Below are 17,195 nucleotides of genomic sequence, written 5' to 3' on the forward strand. Positions count from 1 at the left end.
TAAGTCCAGTCATGTCTGACTCTGGGGGTCCATTTCTAAGCAGAAGAGCCAGCATTGTCCGTAGACACCTCCAAGGTCATGTGGCCGGCATGACTGCATGGAGTGCCGTTACCTTCCCGCCGGAGCGGTACCTATTGATCTACTCACATTGGCATGTTTTCGAACTGCTAGGTTGGCAGGAGCTGGAGCTAACGCCGCTCCCGGGGTTTGAACCTGGGACCTTTCGGTCTGCAAGTTCAACAGCTCAGTGCTTTAACACACTTCGCCACTGGGGCTCCCAGTGACTCAGTCATTACCGAGACCCAATCTGATTCCTGGAACCGATCATGTCAGCCTGGTAGCCCTTCAGCTGAAGGGCTTCCAAAGGGCTTCACATTGGGGTGCTGGTAAATTACACCTACAATAAGCTCCAAGTCATGGGGTACTTTGAGACAAACAATTGAGGCAGGACCTCAAGGAGGTCTCTCCATCCGCTTGTGCTGTTCTCAACACACCCTATATGGAAGAGCACTGCAGAATCATTTCCTGTTCCCTGCAGAGTCTTGCAAGTCATGTGGCTGAGGTGCTGCCACGCAGAAAAGATAGGGTTTTGTTCTTTGTGTAGTAGGGGTTGGCATCCATAGGTATAACTAAAATGATGAAGCTCCAATGATGTGGAATCTTACATAACTGTATACGTTTATATCCTTTTATCTTTCTTTCAATGAGAAAACAGTGCTCCTTTTTAAAGTCTAAACCTTGTATCTTGTCTCTTAGTGTCCATGCTGTGTGCAGTCTGTAGCAATGTTGCTCAAACTATCTGATGTGTGGAACCAGCAATGTCACACCATCCCAAGTGGGCCAGGAACATATTTCTGCCAATTGGCTACACTTGTTTCTTTATTTTCTTGCTGTAAACTGACAGCCAAGGGCTTGTGCACCAGCACCTGTCCCTCAACTGCCACTTCTCCTAGCACTGATCCATGGCACCTTATTATTAGAAGAAAGTGACTTATAAGAAGCACTGCTTGAATATCAAGCACAAAGTGGGTGCTGGAAATAATATTATAATATTATTATAATTGATGCTCAGGCTTTTAAGTAACTGTCTTGTATGTTGTTCTGTTTATTGTTCGAATGTTTAATCTGCTGTTAAATTTTATACATGAAATGTTATGTTGTTGTTTGGGCTTGTCCCTGTGTAAGCCGCCCCGAGTCCCTTCGGGGAGATGGGGCGGGGTATAAAAATAAAGTTGTTTATTATTATTATTATTATTATTATTATTATTATTATTATTATTATTATTATTATTTTATGACACAGCAAACAAGATAGATATGCTGGATTTCGTATCACAAAATCACAAGTTGAACACTTCCCAAGCGTCTAGGACTGTGTGATGTATTTTCGGATGATGCGTGCAGATCCCAGTAGGGTGGCCTTTTGCAGTTGGCAGATCGTAATTTTGTCAATGTCTATTGTTTCCAAATGTTGGCTGAGATCTTTTGGCACGGCACCCAATTATTATTATTATTATTATTATTATTATTATTATTATTATTATTATTATTATTATTATTATACCAAAGCTGACTGGTACAACCTGGGGATCACAACCAGATACAGGGAAAACACCCGTTTTTGCGCTTTGCTACTCTGTTGCTGAATACATATGCCCAGTGTGGAACACATTTCACAATGTCAAAACAGTGGATGTGGCTTTTAATGAGATATGCTGCATTATCACAGGATGTCTACGCCCTACACCACTGGAGAATTATACTGTTTAGCCGGTATTGCACCACCTGACATCTTCCAGGAAGTAGCAGTCAATAATGAAAGGACCTCAACAAGCAAGAATCCAAAAGTGGCAGGTTAAAACCAGGAACCTCAATCTATGGCTGATACCGGATGAGAAACTCCTTTCTGGGCACACAGAAGACTGGGCAACTTGGAAGGCTCTGAACAGACTGTGCTCTGGGACCACAAGAAATGGGGCTACAAAGTGGAGTCCATGACATGCGAGTGTGGAGGAGAGCAAACCACAAACCACTTACTACAAGCACCTTAATCTTCCTTCTTGTTTACAAGTTCCACTCAGTGCACTTTGCCCAGCTCATTTTATGTTTTTATTGCTGTGTTTGTCATGTATTTTATAATGATCGTGATTTTTAATGCCTTTTAAATTTACTTGTGTGTTTTTGTAAAACCGTATACTGTATGCTGGTTTTATATCTGTAAGCCGCCCCGAGTCCCTCTGGGGAGATGGTGGCGGGGTACAAAAATAAAATTATTATTATTGACAGAACGACGTTGTATGACACAGCAAACAAGATAGATATGCTGGATTTCATATCACAAAATCACAAGTCGAACACTTCCCAAGTGTCTAGGACTGTGTGATGTATTTTCGGATGATGTGTGCAGATCCCAGCAGGGTGGCCTTTTGCAGTTGGCAGATCGTGATTTTGTCAATGTCTATTGTTTCCAAATGCTGGCTGAGATCTTTTGGGACGGTACCCAGTGTGCCCATCACCACCGGGACCACCTGCACTGGTTTCTGCCAGAGTCTTTGAAGTTCAATCTTGAGGTCCTGATAGCGGCTGAGTTTTTCCTGTTGTTTTTCATCAATGCGACTGTCACCTGGGATGGCAACATCAATTATCCAAACCTTGTTCTTTTCTACAACTGTGATGTCTGGTGTGTTGTGTTCCAGAACTTTGTCAGTCTGGATTCGGAAGTCCCACAGTATCTTTGCGTGTTCATTTTCCACGACCTTTGCTGGTTTGTGATCCCACCAGTTCTTTTCTGCTGGGAGGTGGTACTTGAGGCATAAGTTCCAATGGATCATTTGGGCCACATAGTTGTGCCTCTGTTTGTAGTCTGTCTGTGCGATTTTCTTACAGCAGCTGAGGATATGATCAATGGTTTCGTCAGCTTCCTTGCACAGTCTGCATTTTGGGTCATCAGCTGATTTTTCGATCTTGACCTTAATTGCATTTGTTCTGATGGCTTGCTCCTGGGCTGCAAGGATCAGGCCTTCTGTTTCCTTCTTCAGGGTCCCATTCGTGAGCCATAGCCAGGTCTTCTCCTTATCAGCTTTTCCTTCAATTTTGTCAAGGAACTTTCCATGCAATGTTTTGTTGTGCCAGCTGTCAGCTCTAGTTATTATTATTATTATTATTATTATTACAATGCAGTCTGAGCCCTGCAACATGCACAATGGAGGACCTTCTCACAGCGACACCAGAAACACTCCAAGTGACCAGCTTCTAGTATAATGTCAAGTTTTAAACTTTGTTTGTGTTTTTAAAAATACATTACAAGCTGTACCCTCAATTTACTTCTGACACGATAAATAAAGAAAATTAGAAGAAAATCAAGACAGCTGGAGTGACTCTTGGAGTGAACAATGGATCAGGAAACTATTGGGTTTCTGGTCTCTAGAATCACACCTTCCAGGCAGGCTGTCTATGAATGCCTCTAGACTTGAATGGTCTGTAAAGGCTTATTAGTTCTAAGCAGTGACATAAATTATCAACTATATTATCCTCACATGCAAAGATACATAATTATGGTATTTTACTTCCATTGTAGCACTCTCCTCAAAGCTGAGTATCCTTAAGTGTGACAGAGGAATTATTTGCAGAGAAAAATACTTTGGTGTGTTTTTGTTTTTGCTTTGCACCAAAATTTAAAACAAATCCGATTTCCTGTGCAGAAAAGTGTTTTCTGCATTGGGATACCATATCATGGCTAGAAAATGGTTGTGTGTGTGTTTCGTTGCAGAATAATTTCTCTGTAATACTTTGGGATGATCATACCAGAAGAAAAATGTGCAAAATTTTTGCTGGCCTATTAGTCTTCCTAATGAAGTTTCCTAACAATCCAGAATCTCATTTTTCAACATGGGAAAGTATCATTATTAATACGTTTTTCATCACCAGTTCAGGGTGGGACTTTATCTGAGAAGCCGAAAGCATCCAGTGTGATTAGTTTCTGAGGGTTGTTGTATGTTTTCCTGGCTGTATGGCCATGTTCCAGAAGTATTCTCTCCTGATGTTTCTCCCGCATCTAAGGCAGGCATCCTCAGAGGTAGTGAGGTATGGAGAAACTAAGCAAGGATGTGGCGAAACGTCAGGAGAGAATACTTCTGGAACATGGCCATACAGACCGGAAAACATACAACAACCCTGTGATCCTGGCCATGAAAGCCTTCGACAACACATTGATTAGTTTCTCTTTGATATATGACTCCTTGTTCCCTTCTTGCCTATATAGTTCAGAGCTAAAACCAGTGAAAAGTAAACAACACAAATATATTCTGTTCCCGAACATGGATTTTTTTTGAGACTGTGCTTCCATTAACATCTATTGTATATACTTGTGTATAAGTTGAGCTTATGTACAGGTCAAGGGCAGGTTTTGGGGACAAAAAATATGACCTGTTGATAAGTCAAAGGTGATACTTAGGGACATGTAACAAAGGAGGTAAAGGATAAAGGAAAGGAAAACGATGCTGAAAAACTTACAAAATTTTCGTTTGTGCCCATATTGTAGACTGGATTGATTTTTTCATTACAGGCGCATGAGTAATGCACAAATGAAAACTGTTTACAACATTACATCAAACATTATATTCATGCTTGTATGTTTTTTCAGTAACATATAAGTATATTCAGTGACTGAGTTCAACACTTTGAATTTCAGTATTGTCCCACGCAGATAAAGTCTTAGGAATGCAGGGTCAATGCAATAAACAACTGATAATTTCTTCTGTAAATTGTGGTTCACACTTTAGATAAATTCATCATTGTCCCATGCAAGTTAATGTCTCGGAGATGTGTATAAAGGAATGTAAAAAATAAAGGAGTGTAGAACAACAAGGATTCCCGGGTATTTTGTAATCCTTGTTTCTGGATCAGAATCCCTTCTACAGTTGCTTCTGAGGGTTCTTTCATGTGTTTGTGATAGAATCTCCTGAAGCTTTATTTTAAAAAGCTTTTAAAACTATATTTTAAAAAGACAACATAATAGATTTGCTGTTGCCAGCACCCAGTAACATTAAATAATTTCTCATTAGTTTAACACTCATTAATCAAAGAAAAACACTTACTTCCACTAAGGAGTTTGTGGCTCTGCTGTAGCACTTCAACTGTGGATAATGATCCTTCTGCCTTCCGTTTGTGAGCAATTAGCTCATGGAGGTAGCTCCCTTTTTAAGGATTGCTAGCTAATTGGAGAACTCATTAAGGGTAATTACAAAAAACAAGAGAGATCTAATTTATCATTTAAGTGATGTGGATGGACTGTATGTAATTTAAATATCCAAAAGGCTTCCCTCTGTAGTAAAATCCTTTTCATGTCCCCATGGGGTTTTTTGTGTCCTTTCTAGGGCTCAGAATCTAAAGCTTGTATAGGAACGCAATTTCTCTAAAAATGTGAGTAAAGGGTGCAATCTGATGATTTATTCTTGATGCGTGAGCGATGTTCTAATATTCTGGTCTTTAGAGGTCTGGAAGTCAAGCCCACATATAAGAGCTCACAGGGACACAGAAAAGCATAAATGACCTGGTTGGTGTTACATGTAGTGAAGCTTCGTAGTTGTATATTGAATTTTAAAGTAGGATGTACAAGTTGTTTGATTCTGAGTGACTGAGAGCAAACAACACAATGTCCACAGTTTGTGTGGCCTCTCAGGTTGGATTTCTTATAGGACAACTGTATTTCTAATAAGACAACTGTATCTATAGATTTCTGTGTACTTCAGTGGATGGAATTCTTTTTCATGTCAGGAGTGACTTGAGAAACTGCAAGTCACTTCTGCTGTGAGAGAATTGGCCATCTGCGAGGATGTTGCCCAGGAGACTCCCGGATGTTTGATGTTTTTACCATCCTTGTGGGAGACTTCTCTCATGTCTCGCATGGGAAGCTGGAGCTGACAGAGGGAGCTCATTCGCTCTCTCCCCAGGTTGGATTCAAACCGGCAGCAACTTCAGGTCAGCAACTCAACCTTCAAGTCAGCAGTCCTGCTGGCACAAGGGTTTAACCTATTGCACCACTGGGGGCTCTGTTGGCTGGATGGATGAGATGGGAACTACAGAAAATGTTGGCAGTATGATGTGTTGGGGATGCAACCAAGTGCTGGTGGGCCTAAGAAAATTCCTCACTTGCACATGATCACGTACTGAGAAATATCAGTAAGACTCTGTAGAGAGAGTTTCCAATGAATAGCAGAAGCTCTCTTCACTTGAGGAGAGTGACAGAAGGAGGATGGAGCTACCATGCTCATTCCAATACAAATTTACTTCATTATTTTCATAGGTGTTTAGTCTTTTCTCTTGGTATTATTAGGAAAAATGGAATTTGGAATAACTACTGGATACTGTATGGAATTATATTCATGGTGCCTATAGTGGCATCCAACCAATTAACATGATGACAGTGAAATTCCCGTATAAGGAAATAGTATAAAGGGATTTTTTTTATTTCTCAAGACCTTGTCACAGGTTTTCAAGATGATTCAGAATGCAAAGACAGGATTTAATTAATGTTCCTTGCAACTTGACAGGGACTTTTCACCCTTCCCATCAGGCCTGTGAGAAAATCACTTGAAAAGAAGTTTTTTTTGTGTTCTGAAAGAGCACTTTTTAATTTTTTTATTGTTGGGGAGGCAAGATATGTTAGTGGGATTCTGAAGTGATAAAGTTAATTTCCTGGCTTTTGATATTACACACACACACACTTCTATTGTTATTATTATTATATTTATTTATACCCTACTCTTTCTCCAGGATGGGGACACAAAGCAGATATATACCCTGATATGGGTGGCAGATAATTTTATTATCTGCTGCATCTTAGGCAGAGATGGGAAATCATACTTTAGATATTGCAATTACAGTAGAGTCTCACTTATCCAACATAAACAGGCCGGCAGAATGTTGGATAAGCGAATATGTTGGATAATAAGGAAGCCTTAAGGAAAAGCCTATTAAACATCAAATTAGGTTATGATTTTACAAATTAAGCACCAAAACATCATGTTATACAACACATTTGACAGAAAAAGTAGTTCAATAAACAGTAATGCTATGTAGTAATTACTGTATTTACAAATTTAGCACCGAAATATCATGATGTATTGAAAACATTGCGTTGGATAATCCAGAATGTTGGATAAGCGAGTGTTGGATAAGTGAGACTCTACTGTATTTGCATTGCATTATTATTTTTCTTTCTGTATGTTTAATGAAGGAACAGCAATCATAACAGATCAAAAATAAGATAATGACTGGCAAGGGCGTTTGCTGCTTTGATGTAATGAGTAATGCACTCCATTAGTTTTAAGTAATATTTTAAAGGGCGTTTTTAGAATAGTGAAGTTTTTTTTCCTGAGTATTAAGTTATTATTTTCCACACAATAATTGATGTTTGAAAAGCAATTTGTAGCTCCTTTCCAAGGAGGACTGGGAATGAAAAGTGAGTCACCAGATTGCTGGCCAAACTCAGATGTACGGCTTGCTAAATGCCATGTTTTAAGGAGAGCCGTTCCCAACCTGGCACTTTCCAGTTGAGCAGATGAGCTGAAAACCATGGTCAGTCAGATGGTGTATATGTGTCTAGAACAGTCATGGCCAACCTATGACACGTGTGTCAGCACTGACACGCCTAGCCATTTTTGCTGACACGCTGCTGCCTGCAGATTGATTGGATGACTATGTCTTTTGTGGCCACATTTGGTGTGATTTGGTCCAGTGGTTTTGTTGTTTACTCCATGGGAATTATGCACTTTACATTTATATATATATAAATATATAATACAGTATAGTCTCACTTATCCAAGCTAAACAGGCTGGCAGAAGCTTGGATAAGCGAATATCTTGGATAATAAGGAAGGATTAAGGAAACGCCAATTAAACATCAAATTAGGTTATGGTTTTACAAATTAAGCACCAAAACATCATGTTTTACAACAAATTTGATAGAAAAAGCAGTTCAAAATGCAGTAATGTTATGTTGTAATTACTGTATTTATGAATTTAGCACCAAAATATCACGATATATTGAAAACATTGACTACAAAAATGGCTTAGATAATCCAGAAACTTGGATAAGCGAGGCTTGGATAAGTGAGACTCTACTGTATACACACACACACACACACATATATATATCTCCGGAGCTCCGGTGGCGAAGTGTGTTAAAGCACTGAGCTGCTGAACTTGCAGACCAAAAGGTCCCAGGTTCAAATCCTGGGAGCGGAGTGAGCGCCTGCTGTTAGCTCCAGCTTCTGCCAACCTAGCAGTTCGAAAACATGCCAATGTGAGTAGATCAATAGGTACCGCTCCGGTGGGAAGGTAACGGCGCACCATGCATTCATGTCGGCCACATGACCTTGGAGGTGTCTACGGACAACGCCAGCTCTTCGGCTTAGAAATGGAGATGAGCACCAACCCCCAGAGTCAGACATGACTGGACTTAGCGTCAGGGAAAAACCTTTACCTTTAATATATATATATATATATATATATATATATATATATATATATATTTGTAGTATATTATCATATGATTACTATTATATTATTATTATATTATTCATTATTCATGACTACATTGAAACTAGAATACAGAGAAATCAGCGTGGAAACTGCAAGAGGTACCATAGATTGTTGTACATGGAAATAATGGTAGTAAATAGTTTTTGATTTATGGAATACAGTTATATATTACAATTATATATTTTTGTTATTTAAACTACACATATTGCAAAATTATGATTTTTTTCTCGAAGTGACACACCACCCAAGTCATGCTAGGTTTTTTGGTGAATTTTGACACACCAAGCGCAAAAGATTGCCCATCATTGGTCTAGAATGTACCAGCTTGAAACTGGTAACTTACACTCCTGAAAGAGCACCTTTGATATAGACAAAAATATTGTATGCTTTTATGCGCAAGGCTTTTCAATGCTAATCGAGGTGATTAATTGCAACATTCACACTTGCCTCCAATAGACAAGCGTTCTTTTTCCCACCCTGGACCTTCCACAGGTATATAAACCTCACTTGCCTAGTTTTCAATAGACCTCACAACCTCTAAGGATGCCTGCTATAGATGTGGGTGAAACAGCAGGAGAGAATGCTTCTGGGACATGGCTATACAGCTTGGAAAATTTATTTATTTATTTATTACAACATTTATATCCCGCCCTTCTCACCCGAGAGGGGACCCAGGGTGGCTTACAATAAACACACATTTAAAAATTATACAGTACACATAAATCAGATTAAAAATTATTACACTCACAGCAACTCAAAATACACCCTTTCCTTATAGTTTTCTGATATTAATACTTAATAATATCAACTATGTAGAAAATTCAGCAGTTACTTGTAGCATGGATATCAGTGGAGTGGAGAATGCTCATACTTTGGGTTTTAGTTCAGACTTTCCGGAAAATATATAAAATTCATAACCTATTTTGGAGATTGGGGTCAGCTGTTTGGATGGTTCCTTTAAAACTCTGATTAAAACCTGAGTGGGGAAGTGAAAATTCACCACTTCACCAAACGTGGTTGCTGTAAAATTTCCCCTACTTAATAGTCCCCAGTGGCACAGCGGGTTAAACTGCTGAGCTATTGAATTTGATGACTGAAAGTTTGGCGGTTCGAATCCGGGGAGCAGAGTGAGCTCCCGCTGTCAGCTCTAGCTTCTGCCAACCTAGCATTTAGAAAGCATGTAAATTTGAGTAGATCAATAGGTACCGCTCTGGCGAGAAGGTAATGGCACTCCATTCAGTCATGCTGGCCACCTGACCTTGGAGGTGTCTAGGGACAATGCCGGCTCTTCAGCTTAGAAATGGAGATGAATACCAACTCCCAGAGTCGAACATGGCTAGACTTAACATCAGGGGAAAACCTTTACCTTTAGTTAATATTCATGTGAACCGATTAGGAGTTTGTGCTCATTAACCATTAAAGAAATATATTACAGTTTTTCAATTAAAATTCTAAACTCTAGTTTTAGGCAGCAAAATATCTTGGTCAGGTCTGCTTCTCATATAACATTTGTGATAAAGAGAGTGGGAAATTAGGGCTTATTTCTTTGTGTTCACAAAACATTTTATCATGTCGGTGGTCCTGTTAAATGTTTGCTCTATCCCAAATAATCCTGGGTGATTTTTGTGCCTGAAATGCTTGAAACTCCACTATACAGCTAAGATAAAGTAATAAAATTTTTAAAATAAAAAAATTAAAAAGCAGCCATAGCAATAGCATCAGCCTCTAATCTTTAAAGCCAACTTTTGAAGAGAACAGCTGTTGAACTTCTAATGTGTCTCTGGAGAGTTTGGTTGGATTAACAACTTGCTTGGAACTTTCTTTCACACGCTGACAACTGTCAGCTTTCTGCTGATGGCCTCCTTCCTTCTAATGCCATTCTGTCTTCTTGCACCAAAAGATTCCCCAAAGGACATTGGTATCAAAAATAAACAGGCCTGTCTCAGATCTCCATTACAGGCTTCAAGTGAATTTGAAATGCACCAAACATGATGAATTACAACGATTACCGTTTCAAAGTTGCAAAGCTTCAGATAGTTCCAATATTCTTCAAACGCCCCAGGGCTCTGAGGTTCTTATTACATTGAGCTGCTTGCAAGCCATGTCCAGTCCATTGAAGCCCTCCAGTGTGGCCACCGATAACTTTAGCTACTTCCATTGCAAAGGCAAACAAACAAATACCGTATATACTCGAGTATAAGCCGACCCCAATATAAGCCGAGGCACCTAATTTTACCACAAAAAAGCTGGGAAAACATTGACTCCAGTATAAACCGAGGGTGGTAAATTTCAGAAATAAAAATAGATACCAATAAAATTACATTAACTGAGGCATCACTAGGTTAAATGTTTTTGAATATTTACATAAAGATCAAATTTAAGATAAGACTGTCCAACTCTGATCAAATCATTATTCTCATCTTCTTCAATGTAAATGTGTTTATGTATCCTTTTAATAATAATAGAGTAAAATAATACATGTAATAATAATAATAAAAATACAGGAAAAAATACAAGTAATAAATAGAGTAAAATAATAAATGCAATAATAATAATAATAATAATATCAGAGTGAAATAATAAATGTATTAATAATAATAAAAATAGAGTAAAATAAATAAATTTATTTATTTACAGTATTTATATTCCGCCCTTCTCACCCGGAAGGGGACTCAGGGCGGATCACATTATGCACACATAGGGCAAACATTCAATGCCCATAAACACATCAAACAGAGACCGAGACAAACAGACGCAGAGGCAATTTAACCTTCTCCTGAAGGGATGTTCGATTTTGGCCACAGGGGGGAGCAGCTGCTTCATCATCCACTCTGACCACACTTCCTCATTCCAAGTCGTAAATTAGTTAAACTTGCCTCCCCACTTTTATAAGTGGTACCTTATCTCCTACTTGATAGATGCAACTATCTTTTGGGTTGCTAGGTCAGCAATGAGCAGGGGCTATTTTTTTTTAAAAAAATTTAATTGACGGGTGCTCGCCTCGAACTCATGACCTCATGGTCAGAGTGATTTATTGCAGCTGCTAAACAGCCTGCGCCACAGCCCGGCCCCTGTGTAATAGTAGCAACAATAATAGAGAAAAATAATAAATGCAATAATACCAATAATAGTAGAGAAAAATAATAAATGTACCATATATTCTCGAGTATAAGCTGACCCAAATATAAGCCAACCAGGACCCTCACCTGAGTATAAGCTGAGGGGGGCTTTTTCAGTCTGAAAAACTAGGCTTATACTCGAGTATATACAGTACTTCCCTCCCCAAATTGAGATACCTTTTCAGGAGCTTCTAGCGCAGTGGTTCTCAACCTGTGGGTCCCCAGATGTTTTGGCCTTCAACTCCCCAAAATCCTAGCAGCCGGTAAAACACTTTTCATTAATCCCACTTTTCATTAACCTCAATAAAACTAAGGGTTTTCTTGTTAATACTTGTAATGGAAGGTGGCAGTATAGTCTTGGATTGCAGAGTAGACTACAGTATGAAAGCATGCAATGCGAGTAGATCAATTGGTACTGCCTCGGCGGGAAGGTAAAAGGGTGACCATGCAGACATGCTGGCAAAAACACCATCGGTGATGTCTATGGACAACAGACTCCTCAACATGGAAAAATGGAACAAGAGCACCTTCCCATGGCTGGAGTTGAGCATCGCTTCCAGACGCCAGAGATGAAAAGGGGAAGGCTTTTACTTTGTCTGTGTATTGTATGTCATTGTGTAAAAGGCATTGGATGTTTGCCTTATATGTGTACTGTAATCTGCTCTGAGTCCCATCAGAGAGATAAAGCGGAATATAAATAAACTGTATTATTATTATGACTCAGCCTAGTTTGGTCTTGCTTTGTTTCTTTAAGGCTGTTTTGTCCTATTTTCCTTATCATTTTTAGAGGTATATGCAATTAATTCTGCTTATTAATCTTCGTCCTTACAAAGTGTTTACTAACAGCCCAGTTATGTATACGTGGTGTCTACTCCAAAGCAGTGCCAAACACAAGTCTAAACTTATATTTGGAACTGTTGATCATGCCAGTAGAAAGAGCTAATTTTTCACTGATATGTATTCAGAATAAAAACCCAGATAAAGTCAAATAATCTGTTGCAAAGCATTCCATTTTAGTGTCTTACATTAATTAGTGTAGCACATATGAAGGAAGAGAATGACCTCTAGTGGCTATTCCTTTTCTACACAACATCTCTGTCTGGGATGTTATACAGTCTACCTCCTCCCCATGAAGTTGAAAAGTCTTTTGTGTTTGATTTGCAAGTAAAAATCCATGCCAGTTAGGGATGAAAATTAATTTATCATATCTATCTATAATTAAGGAAAGCATATTTTTTGTTTCACCTCATTTGGAGGAAACAGCATCCGGTTTATATAGCCGGCCTTCTGTATCCAGAATTCATCTATTAATGGGTTGAAGATATTGGGGGGGGGGGGGGGGGGGAAGCACAATAGCAAACTTTGATTTTGCCATTTTATATAAGGTAATTAGGTCCGGGCTGTGGCGCAGGCGGGAGGGCAAGCCAGCTGCAATTAACTGCAATGAATCACTCTGACCAGGAGGTCATGAGTTCGAGGCCCGCTCGGAGCCTATGTTTGTTTGTCTTTGTTCTATGTTAAAAGGCATTGAATGTTTGCCTATATGTGTAATGTGATCTGCCCTGAGTCCCCTTCGGGGTGAGAAGGGCGGAATATAAATACTGTAAATAAATAAATAAATAAATAAATAAATTGAATATCCATGAATTTTACATTCATGGGGAGAGGATCTCGAGGCCAAACCCCAGCAGACAACAAGGGCCCATGTAACAGATTTTTTTTTTCGTGTCAGGAGCAACTGGAGTTGCTTCTGGAGTGAGAGAATTGGCCATCTGCAAGGACGTTGTCCAGGGGACGCTCGGATGTTTTGATGTTTTACCATCATTGTGGGAGGCTTCTCTCATGTCCCCGCATGGAGCTGGAGCTGATAGAGGGAGCTCATCCGCGCTCTCCCCAGGTGGGATTCGAACCTGGCAGCCTTCAGGTCAGCAACCCAACCCTCAAGTCACGAGGCTTTTATCCCCTAGGCCACCGGAGGCTCCATATGTAACAGATGAAACAGGAATTTTAGAATTCTATGTAAATAGCTATTGTTAAAGATAACACACAAGAAAATGTAATCAATGAGAAATATTTGTTCAAATGTAGAAATATACTGAAATGGTTCCTTTAACCAACTCTATCTTCTGAAAAATTATATCTGAAACTGGGCAGCCAACTGAGGGTCTTCAGGGCACTTCCAGACAGCACCAAAATGCAAGACAAAGAAGTGGGTTTTTAAAATGTGGGACCTCAAAGGGAGTCCAAATGCTGACTTGTCAGTCCTGTTGCATAAACCCCTGCCATCCTCACAGCTCGTTTTTTTTTAGGGCAGATGGGGGACATCTGGTGGAAGTTTAAAAAAATCACTCCAGAGATGTGCATATGTCCCTATGAGGTCCAGAGCATAATGGAGAATTAAAAAAAAAAAACAACTTCCCTCAAATTTCTGTCTTCCCCCAATAGTTGATTCAAGCTCTGGTTACGTTACAAAGTGTAGAGGAGAGAATTTGAGAGAGTTGTATTTGCTTTCCACTTGTGCTTCCTTGAGCTACCTGTGTCTCTGTTTTGACAGCTGATCAACTATTTTGGGCTTTTCAGAAATACATGTACTCTGGAGGAGTCCACACAGGGGGAGGGAAGGAAAGCATGTATTTTCCATGCCTGCTGGGATAAACAGGCATGGAAAGGTGCTTGTTTATCAGGAAGAATCGGGTTTAAAGGGCACCTTTAGGGTTTTCCAGCCCTTAATCCAATTCCTCCTGATTCCTCCCGTACTTTGGCTAAATATCATTTAGCCACCCCCCCCCCCCCCTTTTAACCTGCTTCTGCTCAGGTTTTAATGCATATATAGAAGGGCCCTAGACTAGGGAAATTATTGCTACCAGTCACATGGCACATTGGAACAGTCAAATGGAGATACCCCCTTGGATTTGTTGGTCTCAATATATCCTGTGATGGGGAGTGTACTGCAACCATCATTTCCCAGAAGATTTGTAGCACTCCAGAAATTTCTTTGTACAGTCTTGAGACGGCAGAATAGACTAGAAGTCAGAGGTATCATTTTTAACAGAATGGCTTATCTAATTGTCCCTTCAGTTAAAAAAAATCACAAGCCTATGTGCGGAAATGGCATTAAGCTTTTGCTTGGGACAAATAACTGAGCAGTATAATCTTGCTTTGTTTCCTTGTTTCCTTGTTTACATTTTTTCATCCCACTTGGTGATCATGTCTGCTCATTAATGGCCATAAACACAAATTCCCCAAATAATGAGATCACAAGTCTGGCATACCATCTTGTAAATATTCAACAGAATGCCAGTCAATATATTTAAAAGTGCATACATTAGGGAAAATGTGGGCCCCAGTTCATGTAAATATTATTGTGGGAAGGAAAAGCAAAAGTCTGCAACATAATATGGAAAAAAAGAAGAAGAAAGTGTAGGTGGTATTTAGGGATATGCAATGAAACTGAAAAGTTTTCACATCTCGGTTTACAATTAGCAGAGATGTTTCTATTCTGCTTTCATTTATCACTGTGACAACGATGAAGACATAATCATAAAGATGTTGCCACACACTGGAGAAAACTTTTGTGTTTGTGGGTTGCCTTCCCCTACACCCTGGAGGCCCTAATATCATCTCTCTTAGACAGGATAATCTATCACTTGCAATTACAAATTACAGTTTTGACTGCTGAATAGAACATTAGGTATTCTTTATGTATGATTGTTGTCTGTTCCTAGACTGAAGTAATCAGGATGGAAAACAAAGTACAGTAGAGTCTCACTTATCCAATGTTCTGGATTATCCAACGCATTTTTATAGTCAATGTTTTCAATACATCGTGATATTTTGGTGCTAACTTCGTAAATACAGTAATTACTACATAGCATTACTGCGTATTGAACTACTTTTTCTGTCAAATGTGTTGTATAACATGATGTTTTGATGCTTAATTTGTAAAATCATAACTTAATTTGATGTTTGATAGGCTTTTCCTTAATCCCTCCTTATTATCCAACATATTCGTTTATCCAACGTTCTGCCGGCCTGTTTATGTTGGATAAGTGAGATTCTACTGTATAGCAAACCATACGGTAAGAATAAGAGCAAAAGGGGAAAGTCACAATTGTTCATCTATCTGCACGTCCTCTATTGTTCATCTATCTCTATATCTATTTGCAGGTGTGACATCATTCCCGCCGGACCTTTCAGAATTAAAGATTGATTGGCTTGAAATTGGTGGTAAGCAGAACTCTGATTTTTTATTATACTTTCTGGAATTCTCCAGCGGAGCCACAGGGATTCTAGGAGTTATATTCAACACAGTAACATTGCCAAGCTGTTTGAAAGCCTACAGGCTGAATACAATCTTTGACGGACACCTCCAGTTCTTCTGTCAATTTTTTACTCCTGAGATTAAGAATAATATTTCTTGTCTATAAGATAGAGATAGATAGATAGATAGATAGATAGATAGATAGATAGATAGATAGATAGATAGCAGTGGGAGAGAATGCACACCACCTTTTGTCTGGCTTTATGGCAAACCAACTCTGACACTGTATTTTGTTGCATAATAGTTACCACTGCATACAAGTTGCACCCACATTTTTAGGGTGCCAAGTGTGGGGTTTTTTTTTAATGTTTCTTGAATAATAGTCACACCTTTTATTCACTCACCCGCACACCTGCCTGGGCAAGTGAATGAAGGGTGCCTGCCCTTTGCAGCTACAGGGCTTTCCTCAGCTGCCCCATAGATGCAAAGGATGCAGACCCATGGGCGAGCGAGGCTTCACTCACCCCATGGAGCTATGAAGGTTCCCTTGGCTACCAACCGAAGGAACCCTCACAGCTGTAAAGGTGCAGGCACTTGGGTGAGTGAAGCCTCACTCGCCTATGCACCCGCACCTCTTTTCATCAGATAATAGTCGCCACCGTATAATAGTCGCAGGAAAGTGCAACTATTATGTGTTGAAATATGGCATTCATGGAATTATCACAAGTAAACAGGAGTCTTGAAGGGACAAGCATGCATGTGTATGCGCACACACTAACACTTACAAATGATGTGAATGTTCAATTCTCTTTCTGACAGAAATAGAGCAATTATGCAAACTTTATGCTTGAAAGCATGAACCAAAGACATTTGCTTGGAATGATTATGACATTCCTTGCACAATAGCCTTTGTTGAATTATTTCACCTGAGAGAACCACGCAAGATTAAAACCGTTGGTTGTAAGGCCATTAAAAATGAATTAAGAAATAGGCATCCAGATTTTTAATGGGAGCTTCTCTTTATCTTTTCAATTTGCTTATCTTTTGGTAGATACATGTTCATACTGCTTTCAGCTTTGCACCATGGCAAAAGCACTGGACAAATCAATCAGAAAAGGTAAAAAAGTGAAATACATGATGTAGAACTAAAGAAGATGAGAAGGACTCCCCAGATTAAACTCTATAAGAAAAACGTAAGCTTCCAAGTATATAACAACTATGATAATCTGTGCTTGTTTTAAAAGTTTATACTTTATTTTCTCTGAAACTAT

Source organism: Anolis carolinensis, chromosome 6 (assembly GCF_035594765.1).
Source record: "Anolis carolinensis isolate JA03-04 chromosome 6, rAnoCar3.1.pri, whole genome shotgun sequence".
NCBI classification, from domain to species: Eukaryota; Metazoa; Chordata; class Lepidosauria; order Squamata; family Dactyloidae; genus Anolis; species Anolis carolinensis.